This window comes from Oratosquilla oratoria, chromosome 28, assembly GCF_046742065.1.
Source record: "Oratosquilla oratoria isolate Oo_2021 chromosome 28, ASM4674206v1, whole genome shotgun sequence".
Taxonomy (NCBI): Eukaryota; Metazoa; Arthropoda; class Malacostraca; order Stomatopoda; family Squillidae; genus Oratosquilla; species Oratosquilla oratoria.
Genome location: NC_134804.1, coordinates 5303336 through 5318335, shown reverse-complemented (window position 1 = coordinate 5318335; position 15000 = coordinate 5303336). Strand labels below are relative to the sequence as shown.

Here is a 15000-nt window from a genome sequence, read left to right as displayed (position 1 = left end):
GTGTGTGTGTGTATCGAGGAAGCCCCAAGGACACCAAGGATGAGAGGGATTCCAAATTGCACAAGCCAGGAGTCCCGATGAGACACATTACCTTGAGGATAGGAAGTGCACCTCATCGGCTCGCAAAACATCTAGCGAAACCGTTATCTGTAGCAATAGGGACAATCAGCAGAGCACATCTACGCAACTCCACTCATTTAATCAATAGTTTGAAGCATTTACACTTAAACAAGAGGATAGTCAGTTATGACATAAAAGCTCTCTTCACCAACGTAGAGATTGAAGGGGCAATGAAACCAATAACAAAGGTGCTGAATCAAGTAATTGACAGTGACATACCGGTTGAAAAAGCAGGCTTTGTGGAATTAATATAATTATGTATAAACTTCAATTGTTTCACGAAAAGAACAAAAAGAACAAGAACCAAATATCACAAACCCGACAAAATAACACTGTCCTCTATAGCTGCGATACAAATCAAAACAATAAAACCAAAACCAAATCTGAATGACAAAGAAATTAATTACAAGATTTGTATAAAGTGTTCACCGAAATAAAAGAAGTGACAAAAAGAACAAAAAGGAACAAATATCACAAACCCGAAATGAGCATCGATCGGCGACCTGTGAAGTGTTTTTATGTTGGGACTGATATTTGATATTTTTGTTCTTTTTGCTTTTTCGGTGGCTCCATTTTAGGACACTGTAATTAATTTCTTTTTGTCTCAGAATTTTTTTGTTTTGTTTAGATTGTAGCTATAGAGTACAATGTTGCTATTTTTTCGGGTTTTCACAAGGCATGATATTGGTCTCTCTAGCGCATCAGTAGGCTTTCTACGGACATACTCTTTCATGAGATTGACGTGTACGAGTCTAGAGTCTTTACGACGGTCAGGAGTGAGGACTACGTAATTTTTGCTTATCCAGCCGATGAGAAACTACATAAGGGCCCTGGAATTTGAGAGAACGAGGGGTCCCTGGGACTGGTAAGAGAAGAAGTACCTCACCACCTGGATTGAATTTCCTAACTTTAACTTTGTCAAAATGAGCCTTTATTTTTTGTTAGGAGGGGCTTTTCTCAGTAAAAATTTTACCATGGGACTTGAAGTTTTTAAAGGCATCTTCACAGGGGGGAAAGGTATCTTTTACTAAATGGGTCACTAGTTTACGAGGACCGTAAGATTTTGGTCCAGTTCATTGGGTAGGTGCTTTCGATCCACTTGGGCACTTTGACATTCTGCAACCTGGCTCAGGGCATCGAGTGATGTGATAGCCAGGTTTCTTACAGTAGCTACAGGAAGAATAGAGGGGGGTAGTGATAGAGGTCTTTCCTGCCTGCTTATCATCGGGAGTGGCATGGGAACCTACTGATGGCTTTACAAAATTACTTCCCCTCTGTACGTTCAACCTGTTAAGTACCGCGTAGTGATCGGCCAGTAATGCTGCTTCAGTTAAGTCAAGTACATATTTCCCATTTAGATGAAGCATGATTTGTAATGAATTCTGCGTATAAATTCCTCGAGGACCATCAAGTTAATGAGTTGATCATAAGTCTTTACTTTGGTGGCAGAGAGCCATTGCTCAAAGATTCTGAGTTTTTCAGAGGCAAATTCGATAAATATTGAGTTAGTTGATTTGGTCAAATTTCGGAACTTTTGGCGGTAAGACTCAGGAGTAACTTGGTAGGCATTGAGGATACTAGATTTGACCAATTCATAGGATGAGTACTCCTCAAGACTGTTGAAGACTTTGGCGGCTGTTCCTACCAATTTGCTTTGTATAATCCACACCCATTCTTCTACGGGCCATTTTACGTGCTCAGCTAGACGTTCAAATTGCCTAAAGAAGTATTCTTTGTCTGACTCATTAAAATTGGGAATAGAGGCAACTTGGTTATTTAATATGTGGGCAGATTTATTTTTCCTATCTATTTCAGCCAATGTTAGCTTACGTTGGTATTCTACTTCAAGTTCCCTTTCTCTGTTCTCACGTTCTCTCTCTCTTTCTTCTCGTTCTCTCTCTCTTTCTTCTCGTTCTCTCTCTTTTTCTTCTCGTTCTTTCTCACGTTCTCTTTCTCTTTCTTCTCGTTCTCTCTCTTTTTCTTCTCGTTCTTTCTCACGTTCTCTTAATCTCATTAATTCAAGCTCCCGCTCTTGTCTTATTCTTTCTCTCTCTAGTTTAATTCTCTCTAATTCTAAAGATACAATTGATTTATTGAGGGGAGAGTGGGGGGGAGCGCGGGCTTCGGGCTACAAGAGGGGGTCACTATTGCTTCCAGGGTCTCTTTCAGTTACGTCACGAGCACTCTCCTCGTGAATTAATTCGAATGCGTCTGCATCTAGTACCAACGAATCTACGAGGGATTCGATGACCACTCATTTGAGTTCACCTTTACTTATTTTAGCAGGAGCATTAATTTGGTAGGTTTGAGCCAATAGTCTCCAGTCATCCTTCTTGAGATTATACTCTAAGTGATCCACTGAGGGATTTTTGACAAAGTTTCTATATTGAAAGGCATTGTGAGTGTCTATACTCGTAGAATTCCACTCCGGGAAAATTAGTATAAACCAATTCTTGGACTTCACACACGGAAATGGAATAATTCCCTGTTCGGGTGGAGTGAAATTTATGGTGGTCTCTGTAAGAACCCGGTCTATGAACATTTCTTCTATAGACGGTATGTATACTAAGATATCAGCCCTCAGACTATACGCCCGAAACTTACGCATAGTCTGCTTAGAGGTTTCCCGAGAGGAAAGAGGAGAGCTCACACAAAGTAGACTGTCGCTGAATCAGAATATGGCTAACTAATAGTTTGAATCTTAGAATACACAGCTTACTGTGCAGGTATAGTAAACTTTTGAAGCTGTAGGGGGATAGTATGAATCCCCTAAGCACAGTTACTGAGGGAAGGTCACTATAACGGGGTCGTAAAAATTATTCGACGTTAGGGCTACAGCAATTGGGTAGTTTAGGAAGATCGCTAGTTAACTCAGGAGGGAAGTGGTAGTTGAATACCGGTAAATTGCATGGGTGAGTTACTGCGAACTTATTAAACAGAGGTTCTGCTTTTGAACCGATTGAAAATGTCGGACATATGAATGTCGGGGTCTCACACACTTCGAATAATCGACACATTAATATTTTGTATCCTATCATCTAACCTAATATAAGTAATATAAGTAATATAAGTAAAGGATAAATAGTTCAGTGACAGTGAGTGTATGGGAGTAATGAACAAAGTGACAATCGCACATGCTACTGATATTACCTACGGGTCACTAATCTATTTCACGTAAATATAGATTACCATTTCGGACAGGCCCCCAATTGTCATGGGCGCTTGCCTGGTTTGCCCTGAGCTAATATAAAGTATGGAACAAAGTTTGAGTCTAGGGGAGGGGTGGTAAGTCGAGTTCCAGTTCGGGTGCAAGCCCATAACAATAAAGTGGAACGTATAGATAATTTAGGTAGATAAAGGTACGTTCCGAGGAAAAGCTTTATTCGAGACTGGTTGTAGGTAAGGATTATAAGGATTAGGTAAGATAGAAGTCTGCACGAAACTAAAATAAACTATATTTACAACAAACGCAAATAAAACTTTACTGTTTAACATTTACGAACATACACTCAAAGTACACTGGGACATTGAACATAAGTAAACACATACAAGAGAAATAACAAAAGTTCAAGACATAAATAAACACATACAAAAGAAATATTTAACTCCAAGACTGGTTAATACTACTTGCGATCAAAACTGCGGTGTACCGATATTACAGCGACGAAGGGGCGAGACCTGGGGGTTGAAGTCCACAAGGTAAGGGTCAGGGTCCGTGAGAGTGTGGGCTGGAAGCCAGTTTCTCTTTATATACCCGAGGAAGGCGTGGCCAAGTGTTTCATGGCAAGGTTCGAATCCCAACGTTGTGCGTACGTATGATGGCCACGAGTCATATTCGAAGCCGTTAGTAGTAGGCGGGCGATTTGAAAGTGGTTCGATTCACGGTTGGCTATAACAATAGCAACTTACACATTTACTTGGTAGGCCCTGTTGCCTCCAATCATTCAACTTTGTCAAGTTCTAGACTGTCTGTTCCTCTTAATTATAATCAGCTGTCCAGGAGAATTACATTTCTATTTTCTTATTTCTTCTGCATATTTCATCAGTTAATTCTTATACAGCGTGCTGCAAAAGAATCTCCCAAGAGCAAGATCCTACGTGAGCTTTGCATTGGCGTAGTGATTTCTTTAGTCCAATGATCATTAACTTTATATATGAGATCCTCCCCAAATCGTGACCCAATTGAATTTTCTCCTCCTCCACCCTTTCACCAATCAAACCCGTTGCTACAAGTCTATATACCAATACTGTTTACTTAATATAACCTCGAATCTCTGCACATCTCACTTAGATTACAAAGGAATGCCATGTCAGCAATACACTCGAGCCCCCGACCGATATTTACAAATAAGAATTTTATTACCTACACAAAGTGGAAAGCTATATTGTTTTTATAAACACCTAATCCATAAAATGTAGCACACGTCCTCTACACCACTTTCTGCCTTCATTGTGTGTGTGTGTATTTACCTAGTTGTATTTACCTAGTTGTATTTTACGGGAAGGGGAGCTATGCTCGTGGAGTCCCGTCTTCATATCTCATTTTATCTAAACTATTTTTAAATTCATGTATTGTTTTTGCACACACTACTTTCTCATTTAACTTGTTCCAACTGTCTATTACTCTGTGAGGAAAACCATTCTTTTTCATATCTCTTCTATAGCTGTCTTTCTTGATTTTCTTTCCGTGCCCTCTTGTATTTCTATCATCCCATTTTATTAGATCCTCTCTATCAATCATTTCTATGCCTTTCATGATTCTGTAAATAGCTATCAAATCTCCTCTCTCTCTTCTTTACTCTAGTGTCTGTAGCTCAAGTTTTTCTAGTCTCTCTTCCTATGATAGTTTTGAGAGTGTTGGTGCCAATTTTGTAATTGCTCTTTGTATTCTTTCAATTTTTTTTTATACTTTTTTTTTTGTACTTGGTGACCACATCGTTGCTGCATATTCCAATCTTGGTCTTATCAGAGTGATTAATATTATCTTTACCATTTCTTCATCCAGGTATGTAAATGCCACTTTGATTGTTCTTATTAAATTATAAGTTTCACCAAAAATCATATTTTTTTGTTTCTCAGGTGACATATTATTCATAACAATGACTCCCAGGTCCTTCTCATTTTCAACTTCTTTTATTCCTTCTTCTCCCAATCTATATGCTCCTGTTATTCTGTTTTTGCTTTTTCCAAATTCCATTATACTACACTTTTTAGTATTGAGCCCCATCTCCCACTTCCTACTCCATTCCCATACTTTATTTAGATCACTCTGTAGTGATTCACAATCTTCTTCCGTGTTCACTTTTTTTAATAGTTTTGCATCATCTGCAAAGAAGCTCATATAACTTTCGATTTCTTCATCCATATCATTAATATATATAGTAAACATTATTGGGGCCAGAACTGTTTACCTCATCCCAATTTGAGTGTTTGTCTCTTATCACTACTCTCATTTTTTTTTCTTGCAAAAAGTCTTCCATCCATTTAAGCAGTTTGCCCTGTATTTCTCCTTTGGTTTCTAATTTGTTAAGGAACTTCTTATGTGGTACTTTGTCAAAAGCTTTTTTTAGGTCTAGAAATGCACAATCAGCCCATCCATCTCTTCCTTGTATTATATATATTAGCCTTGAATAGAAACATATTAAATTGGTGACGCATGATCGTCCTTGTCTGAATCCAAATTGCCTTGGATTTAGCACATTGTTTTTTTCTAAATATTTTACCCATCTACTTTTGACAATTCTTTCACAAATTTTTGCTATTGTACTTGTTAGAGAGACTGGTCTATAGTTAGTAGGGTCTTCTTTATTTCCTCCTTTATATATAGGTACTATATTTGCTTTTTTTCCAATCTTCTGGAACTTAACCTTCTTTCAAGGAACTATTTATTATGCTATGTATTTTGTCTGCCAGTTCATTCCTGCATTCTCTCAGAATCCAGTTTTACTATTTCATTTGGTCTATTCGATTTTCTGACATCAAGATTACTCAAGTGTTTCATTATTTCATTCTTTGTTACTTCTATTTCTTTCATAGGGGGGACTTTCTCTTTTCATTCGATCTCTTCAGGTTGTATGTTCTCACTTGTAAACACTGATTTAAAATGTTTGTTCATAATTTCCGCCATTTCTATTTCCTCTGTTTATTCAACTCCTCCTTGTCTTAATTTCTCCAAGTCTTGTTTGTTTTTCAGTTTGTTGTTTACAAATATGTAAAATAATTTTGGTTGATCTTTACATTTCTCTATGACATCTTTTTTCATATTTTCTCTTTTCCTCTATGCACGCTTGTACATATTCATTTCTATAACAAGTATATATTTTCCATTTTTCAGGTCTTTTGTATTTCTTTTATTTGGTCCAAGCTTTATCTCTTTTGTCTTTTAACTCCCTACAACTTCTGTTGTACCAGCATTTTACATATTCTTTTTCTTGTTTTTGTCTTGGAACATACTTTTCCACTCCTTTTTTTATATAAATTGTTGTCAAAATATTCCATTTCTCTTCCACTGTTGTTTCTTCTTTGTATATTCCTTCCCAGTTTTCTATATTGTTCATTTCTTTTCATGTATTTTTCCTCATTTAGTTCCAGTTCAATCAATATGTGGTCACTTTTACTTATTGGTGTTTTATATTCAATTTTTTCCACTATTCTAGATTCAGATGTGATTAGTAGGTCTAGTCTCGATGGTTCCTCTTCATTTCTATACCTAGTGTTCTCCTGTATTCACTGTGTCATTGTATGGTCAATAATCATCTCGAGTAGAACATTTCCCTATGAGCCGTCTCCACCTTTTACTGTCATCTCTTCCCAGCAGACTTCTTTGCAACTAAAGTCGCCCATCATAACTATTTTTCCTCCATCTTCCATTATCTTATTTAATGTTATCTTTGTGTCCTCTAACATACTTTTATGTTCACTCTCTTCCCACGAGGCTGTTTTTGGAGGCACATAATTTATCATAAACTTTCTGCTCTTCCTATCTCTGTCTTACACTTCGATCATAATCATCTCTACTGTATTATTTCCATATGTGACACACCTCACGTTTATGTCCTTCTTAGTCAGGAACATAACTCCACCCCCTTGTTTTGTCTCTCTGTTTCTAATCCAATAATTATATGCATCATGTCCTACACTGTTGGGTGGTAGTGGACCTTTTAATTTCGTTTCTACAATTCCCATTGTGTCCAGTTCTTTTTCCTTCAGATAATCATTCAGCTCATTCAGTCCTGTTATTAATCCATCTATATTTGTGTAAGACACTCTTAGTTTTCTGCCACTTCCATTTTGTTCTCTATTTTCCGTTTGTTTTTCTCTAGTATGTTGTATTTCCTTACTTTCATATTCACTACTCTCCAATAGAATTTCTCTTTTTCTGACTCTGTTTTTTTTTTCTCGTTTTTTTCTTCTTAGCTACATGTTTTTTCATTTTTCCTCCTCTCTTTCTTCTTTATTCATTTCTCTTTTTATCCATACCTTTTTATATTGTTCACTTGCTGCTAGTTTCCCTCTTTATGCTAAGATATTCTCTGCCGTCGTTTGTAACCTGAATTTAATCTTAATTGGTCTGGTCTTATCTGTACTATACTTTCCGAGGCTACATATCTCTTCAATTTGTTTCATGATTTCAGGTTCATCTTCCAGAACTAATTCTAGTAAACTGCTTACTTTTTCTTTTTCCTCATTGATTCTTGTGGTTCTATTTAGGTTATGTTTCTCTTCCATTCCCAATATAATTATACATTTCTTTTTATCTGCTAAGTCTCTTACTATATTCTCCTTCTGTCTCGTCACTTTAATAACTGAGTCTTCAGTTTGTTCTTTCATTTGCTGTTTAATTATGTCAGTAAATGCAACTTTACTGTTTTCTTGGATTTTTTCCCAACCTTGTGCTTCTTTTGTTATGGCCTCTTTATTGTCTTTATTATTCCTCTTTAATTCTTCATTCTCCTCTTTTACTTCTTTTAACTGTCTTTTTAATTCTTTTATTTCTTTAGTTAAGTTTTTGTTCACCTCCTTTAGTTCTTCCAATTTTTCAACTCTCTGCGCAATCTTTGCTATGTTACCGAACCTATTCTCCCAATGTTCGGTCATTTGTTCAAGTTTTTCCTCTAGTCTTGCTAATCGGGGGAGGTTGGTATCCGCCCCCCCCCCCTCATTAAATCCCTGGAAATTATTATCCTCACCTTCCATTGTGCTGCTCTTATCTATATTTCTAATCTTTACATTTTTGCTAATCCCTTCACCAAAATCATCGGTCCTTCTCTTGTTTACAAGACGCCTGGCCTCCTGAACCAAGTCCTCCCCTTCCTCATTTCCTTCCATTTCCCTCAGTAATCCCTCCCCTTCTCCTTTTTCTTCACTTTCCCACTACACCGCGAGCTTTCCCCTTCCCTGTAAATACAATAAGGTATTTCCTTTGCGTTGAGATCCACGAAAATTTCACTTTTCTTCAGAACTCCAATCTTCGCCGTCCATCCGAAGAAAGTGTGTGTGTGTGTGTGTGTGTGTGTGTGTGTGTGTGTGTGTGTGTGTGTGTGTGTGTGTGTGTGTGTGTGTGTGTGTGTGTGTGTGTGTGTGTGTGTGTGTGTGTGTGTGTGTGTGTGTGTGTGTGTGTGAGTGTGTGTGTGTGTGTGTGTGTGTGTGTGTGTGTGTGTGTGTGTGTGTGTGTGTGTGTGTGTGTGTGTGTGTGTGTGTGTGTGTGTGTGTGTGTGTGTGTGTGTGTGTGTGTGTGTGTGTGTGTGTGTGTGTGTGTGTGTGTGTGTGTGTGTGTGTGTGTGTGTGTGTGTGTGTGTGTGTGTGTGTTTACCTAGTAGTATTTACCTAGCTGTATTTTGCGGGAAGGGGAGCTACGCTCGTGTTGTCCCGCCTTTGTATCTCACGGTGTCTAGTTTGCTCTTAAACTCATGAATGGTTTTCGCACACACACTATTTCATTGTCCAGTTTGTTCCACTCTCTATGGAAAACTGTTTTTCTTCAGATCTATTCTGTAGCTATGCTTTTTTTTTTCATGTCCTCTTGTGCTTCTCTTGTCCTAGTTTAACAAGTCCTCTCTATCGAGTATTTCTGTGCCCTTCATGATTCTGTAGATGGTCAGTAGGTCACCTCTCTCTCTTCTTTGCTTCAGAGTCGGTAACTCCAGTTTAGCCAATCTCTCCTCATATGACAAGTTTGCAAGTGCAGGTGCCATTTTTGTGGTTGCTCTCTGGATTCTTTCTATTTTCTTTATATTCTTTTTGGTACTGGGTGACCATAATGTCGCCGCATATTCTAGTCTAGGCCTTATCAGTGTGACCAATATTGTTTTAATCCTTTCTTCGTCCAAATATGTAAATGCCACTTTTATTGATCTTGGCAAGTTGTAGGATTCTCCGACAATTTTGTTTATCTGTTTATCACAGGACAAGTCGTTAGAGATAATTACACCAAAATCTTTTTCGGGTCTCTCTTTTTTACCTCCTTGGCTCCAATTTTATATTGTCCTGATATTCTATTTTTGCTTTTTTCAAACTCCATTATGCTACACTTGTTAATATTGAAGTCCACTTCTCATTTCTGACTCCAGTTCCATACCTTATTCAGGTCTTCCTCCAGTGATTCACAATCCTTTTTATTTTTTACTTTCCTTAACAGTTTGGCGTCGTCTGCAAAGAAGCTCATGTAACATTTCACATCATCATCCATGTCATTCACATAAATAGCAAACATTATTGGAGCCAATACAGATCCTTGCGGTACTCCACTGATCACCTCTTTCCAACCTAAATATTTTTCTCTGAGCACTACTCTCATCTTTCTACCAATTAAGAAGTCCTCCATCCATTTATTAAGTTCCCTTGTATCCCTCCTATGTGTTTCATTCTTTTTATTATTTTGTGTGTGATACTTTGTCAAAAGCTTTCTGTAAGTCCAGGAAGGCACAATCAGCCCATCCATTCCTTTCTTGCATTATGTCTATTAATCTTGATTAGAAACATATCAAGTTTGTGGTACATGATCTTCCTTGTCTGAACCCAAATTGTCTTGGGTTTTTTATATTGTTGTCTTCCAGGTGTTTTACCCATCTATTCTTGATGATTTTCTCACAAATTTTGGCTATAGTGCTTGTTAGTGAGACTGGCCTGTAGTTAGTTGGTTCTTCCTTGTTCCCTCCTTTATATATTGGTACAATGTTAGCATTTTTCCAGTCTTTTGGTATTTTTCCTTCTTTAAATGAGCAACTTATTAAGTTATGTATTTTGCCCGTTAGTTCTTCTTTGCATTCTCTTAGAATCCAATTTGCAATTCCATCCGGGCCATGTGATTTCCTGACGTCAAGGTTTGGTAGATGCTCCAATATTTCTTTTTTTGTTATTGCTATCTCGCTCATCGGGGGAGATCGCCTTTTATTATATTCGTCACAATATTGTGCTTTCTCTCTAGTGAAGACAGATCCGAAGTGATTACACTGTACAACAAATTTCAGGATTAAGAAAAAAACATAGTTCTCATGTGCGTTTTATTATGAAGTTCAGTGTGCTGAATTCAAATTTGATAACAAAAATTTCATGCCACGTCACAATTTTTTGTAAATCGCTGTTTTAATAATTATGCAATTAATAGAGATTTCCAAGGTTCCATAAATGTATTTTGCTCCCAAAGTCAGATTAAATGTCTTCATTGTATTTATTTAATTAATATATAATGAATCGGCATGTTTGTTAGCTTTATATGATGTATTAACCTACAATCTATTATTTACTTCCACTTTTATAAGACGTCTCAGGCGTGTCACGCTTCAGGTTCCAACAGAAGTCAGCCAGCATAGCAGGGCTCCATTTTCCCTTGTACCTGTTTTCCATAGACGCTATATCTTGATGGAACCTCTCTCCATGTTCACCACTCACATCTGCTGCATTCTCTGGGAAGAAGGACAGATGAGAATGAAGAAAGTGTATCTTCAGTGACATATTGCATCCGAGATCTTGGTAGCATTTGATTAGCCTCTCCACTTTACGCTCTCGCTGGGACTCTTGGTGCTTTCCCAGAAGCCCTTTGCATACATCTTTGAATGCATGCCAGGCCGCTAGCTCAGGTTCATCCATTGTCGCCTCAAAGTCCTCATCATTTATAAGCTTGCGAATCTGAGGGCCTACAAATATATCCTCTTTAATCTTGGCATCACTAATTTTAGGGAAGATCCCTTTGAGATACTGGAAACATGGCTTGTTATGTTGCAGTGCTTTGGTAAATTGCTTCATTAGGCCTAGTTTTATATGCAGTGGTGGCAAAATGATTTTCTCCTTCTTAACTAGTGGCTCATGAATTACATTATGGCATCCAAGCGTCATAGATTCCCGAGATGGCCATTCTGAGCGTATATAATGTTCTGATCTGGCCCTACTGTCCCACTTGCAAAGAAAGCACATAAATTTGGTGTATCCAGTTTGTAGCCCATTAAGTATGGCTACTACTTTCAAGTCTGCACAAATTAACCACTCATGCTCTTTGTAACTTATGCGGTCTAGAATAAAAGCAAGGTTCTCATATGTCTCTCTTAAAATGACTGAGTAAGCAACTGGAACTGAAGGCATGGTGTTCCCAATGTGCAACAGAACTGCTTTTATGCTGTAAAGGGATCCATCTATGAATAGCCTCCACTCATTGGGTTCATAGGACAGCTCAAGGGCACTGAATAGGCCTCTGATATCATTACAATAAGTCAAGTTGTTTTCCAAAGTGAAGAAATCCTGTATATTTGCAGAACGCTTCCTAAATACTGTAATTCGAGCTTCTTCATCCAACAGGTGCCATTGTTGCAAACGTGAGGCCAGGAGTTCACTCTGTTGCTTAGTAAGTGTTAGATCACGAACTAGATCATTGAGTTCTGGTTGGGTGATGAGGTGTGGTTTCTTATCAGATTCAAGTTGTGTCGTATACGTTGCATCTTGAGATTCTGAATCGTCTGAGTTGCTCGTGTCATCGCTTGGTAGTTCAGAGGGCGGCTGTGGTACAGGAATATCACTTGAATGTAGAACTGGGCGAATAGCAGACTGAAGATCTGGATACACGATAGATTTCTTGCCTTTTCTGTTGCGACCTGCAGGAAAATAAAATAAAATCAGACTAAAAATGGATACTATTGGTTGTGATCACGTGCAAAAATAGTGGAAGTGCAACTTATTATGTATTTCGATCTTTTTTATTGATACATCTCTTGAAAATATATATAAAAACAGTAAAAAAAATAAACACTGAACACCCACCTTTAATATCCGTTGAGTGGTCCTTTGGCTCCCTCCAGACCATTGGTACGCCAAACATGAGGCCAGTCCCTTTGCCTTTCACCCAGGCAGAAAGGGAACTTGTACACCTGACACAACATATGTGAGGTGCCCAGCTTTTGTCCTGGTCACCCACTTTACATCCAAAGTACAGCTCATAAAGTTTCTTTACACGTTGAGTCAACTGTCTCTTGTATTGCCTTAATGTAACTGATCCACATATATAACAAAACTTGTCTGGCGAATTCTTGCATTCTCTAGGCATCTTAACTCTGTATCCTGTTAAGAAAAAAAAACACATAGCTATGTGAAAAATTATATAAATGGTAAAAGCAACAAAAAATACCGTTCAGATAGACATTGCGGGCACTGCTATTTACGAAGAACTGGAGGGTCACAGAAAGAAACGGATGTTATATTCGTGATCTACGCAAAAAATAACTCCAGAAAAGGATAGTCTCATTTCCGTTTTTTTTTCATTGTTATGCAGTGTTATTCATGACTTCGGCCATTTCTAATTCTTCTGTGTATTTTATATTCCCTTGGTGTAGTTTCACCATTTCCTTGTCGTTTTTAAGTTTACCATTCACGTATCGATAGAATAGCTTGGGTTGCTATTTGCATTTATCTATAATATCTTTTTCATGGTTCCTTTTTTCCTCTCTTCTCACTTTAACATACTCACTTCTATAGCTTATATAAGCTTGCCATTGTCCTTTTTTGTTTTTTGTTTTATCTTTTCCACATCTTTTCCAAGCTCTGTCCCTTCTATCTTTTGCCTCACTGCATCTTTTGTTGTATCAGCATTTAATGTGCACTCTCTCTAGCTGCTGTCTTGGTACGTGCCTATTCACCCCTTCATTGTAATTATCCATCAAGATATCCCGTTTCTCTTCCACTTTTGTCTCTTCCATGAGAAAAGGAAGGTTGATGTACAACAAAACGGACTTTTCAAAACTAAAGAAATTCTTCCGGAATGCAAATTGTGAAAGTTTTTACGTGGAAGAGACAAAAGTGGAAGAGAAATGGTATATCTTGATGGATAATTACAATGCTAAATGCCAGCACGGGAGTAAAAACAGGCGACGTTGTGAGAAATAAAATTAGAACCAAAATCAAAGACGAAGATAAATGTCTAGTTTACAGAATTCCTTGCAAAAGCTGCCCCGCTAGTTACTATGGCGAAACTAGCAGAGGAATTCACAAGCGGACGATTGAACACAAAAATGACATCAAAGCCCACCGGACATCCAACTCATTAGTGGTACACATCGACAACTTTGGCCACCTGCCGGATTGGGAAAAAACAGAGGTGCTCCATAATGGACTTAACAAAAAGGAAAGGAGGACAATTGAGGCAGCGTATATTACCTCACTCCCATGTAGCAATCATCGGGACGGTTTTGTCAAGTTGGCGGGGGTAGCAAGCGGCCTAATTATCCACGAGGCAAGACGAAAGCGAGATGGCAACAACATTGACCGGGGAGGAACGGGGTGAGCTGTGCGATTATATAAGTTGTCGTTGTCTTATTTGTGTATACTCTGAGGAAGTCCTAGTCGGACGAAACGTCAGAAATAAAATCTCAACGGATTCTTGGCGTTGAAACTCACCACCCTACCACTCATATATATATATATATATATATATATATATATATATATATATATATATATATATATATATATGTATATATATGAGGATGTGTATATATATATAAATATATATATATATATATATATATATATATTTATATATTTATATATATTGTTTTGAAGGTGAGGCAGTCAAGCGGAAAAGGTGGTAAGGAAACACAGGTTTAATCAGGAACGCTGACGTAAAGTCGAAACCTTAGATTTTATCAGTGTTCATAGTTCAACCTGTTTCAATACCGTATACACACACATATATATATATATATATATATATATATATATATATATATATATATGTATGTATATATATATGTATATATATATGCATTTATATATATACATATATATATATGAATATACATATATGTATATATATATATATATATATATATATAATATACATATATATATGTGTGTGTGTGTGTGTGTGTGTGTGTGTGTATATATATATGTATATGCATTTATATATATATACATATATAAATATACATATATGTATATATATATATATATATATATATATATATATATATATATAAATTATATATACGTGCACACACACATTTAGATATATACACGTACAGTCGACTTCATTTATCCTTCATCATGTGTCACTAGCGCAAATCGCTCACATAGGGTGATAACCAGCCGTGGTAGGGAGCGACAGAGGTCACTCCGAGCATAGAATCCTGTTTGAGAATGAATATGCAAGTTCGTGGTTCGGGTATCAAGGACGGAGACAGGGAGAGTAGGAGGGAAAGACTTCGACTTTCCACCTCGTCCTTCCCCTGCTTTGGGATGACACGGGGGAGGAATAAGAGATTCCCCGCCAGAATAAAATTAAAATTGTCTGTGCCCTGTGAGGAATTCGTTATTCAAGGTGGACCCCTTGGCTACCGAGTGTGAGGTTAAACTTCTACCTGTTCCTTCTCTTAGTAGTCCGGACGGGTCAAAGCAAGT

The 15000-nt window shown here is 37.5% G+C and overlaps 1 pseudogene; it reads left to right on the top strand.

Annotated features, from left to right (window-relative positions):
- Positions 1-77: 77 nt before the first annotated feature.
- LOC143040429 (uncharacterized) overlaps positions 78-15000 on the top strand; it is a 20189-nt pseudogene continuing 5266 nt past the window's right edge.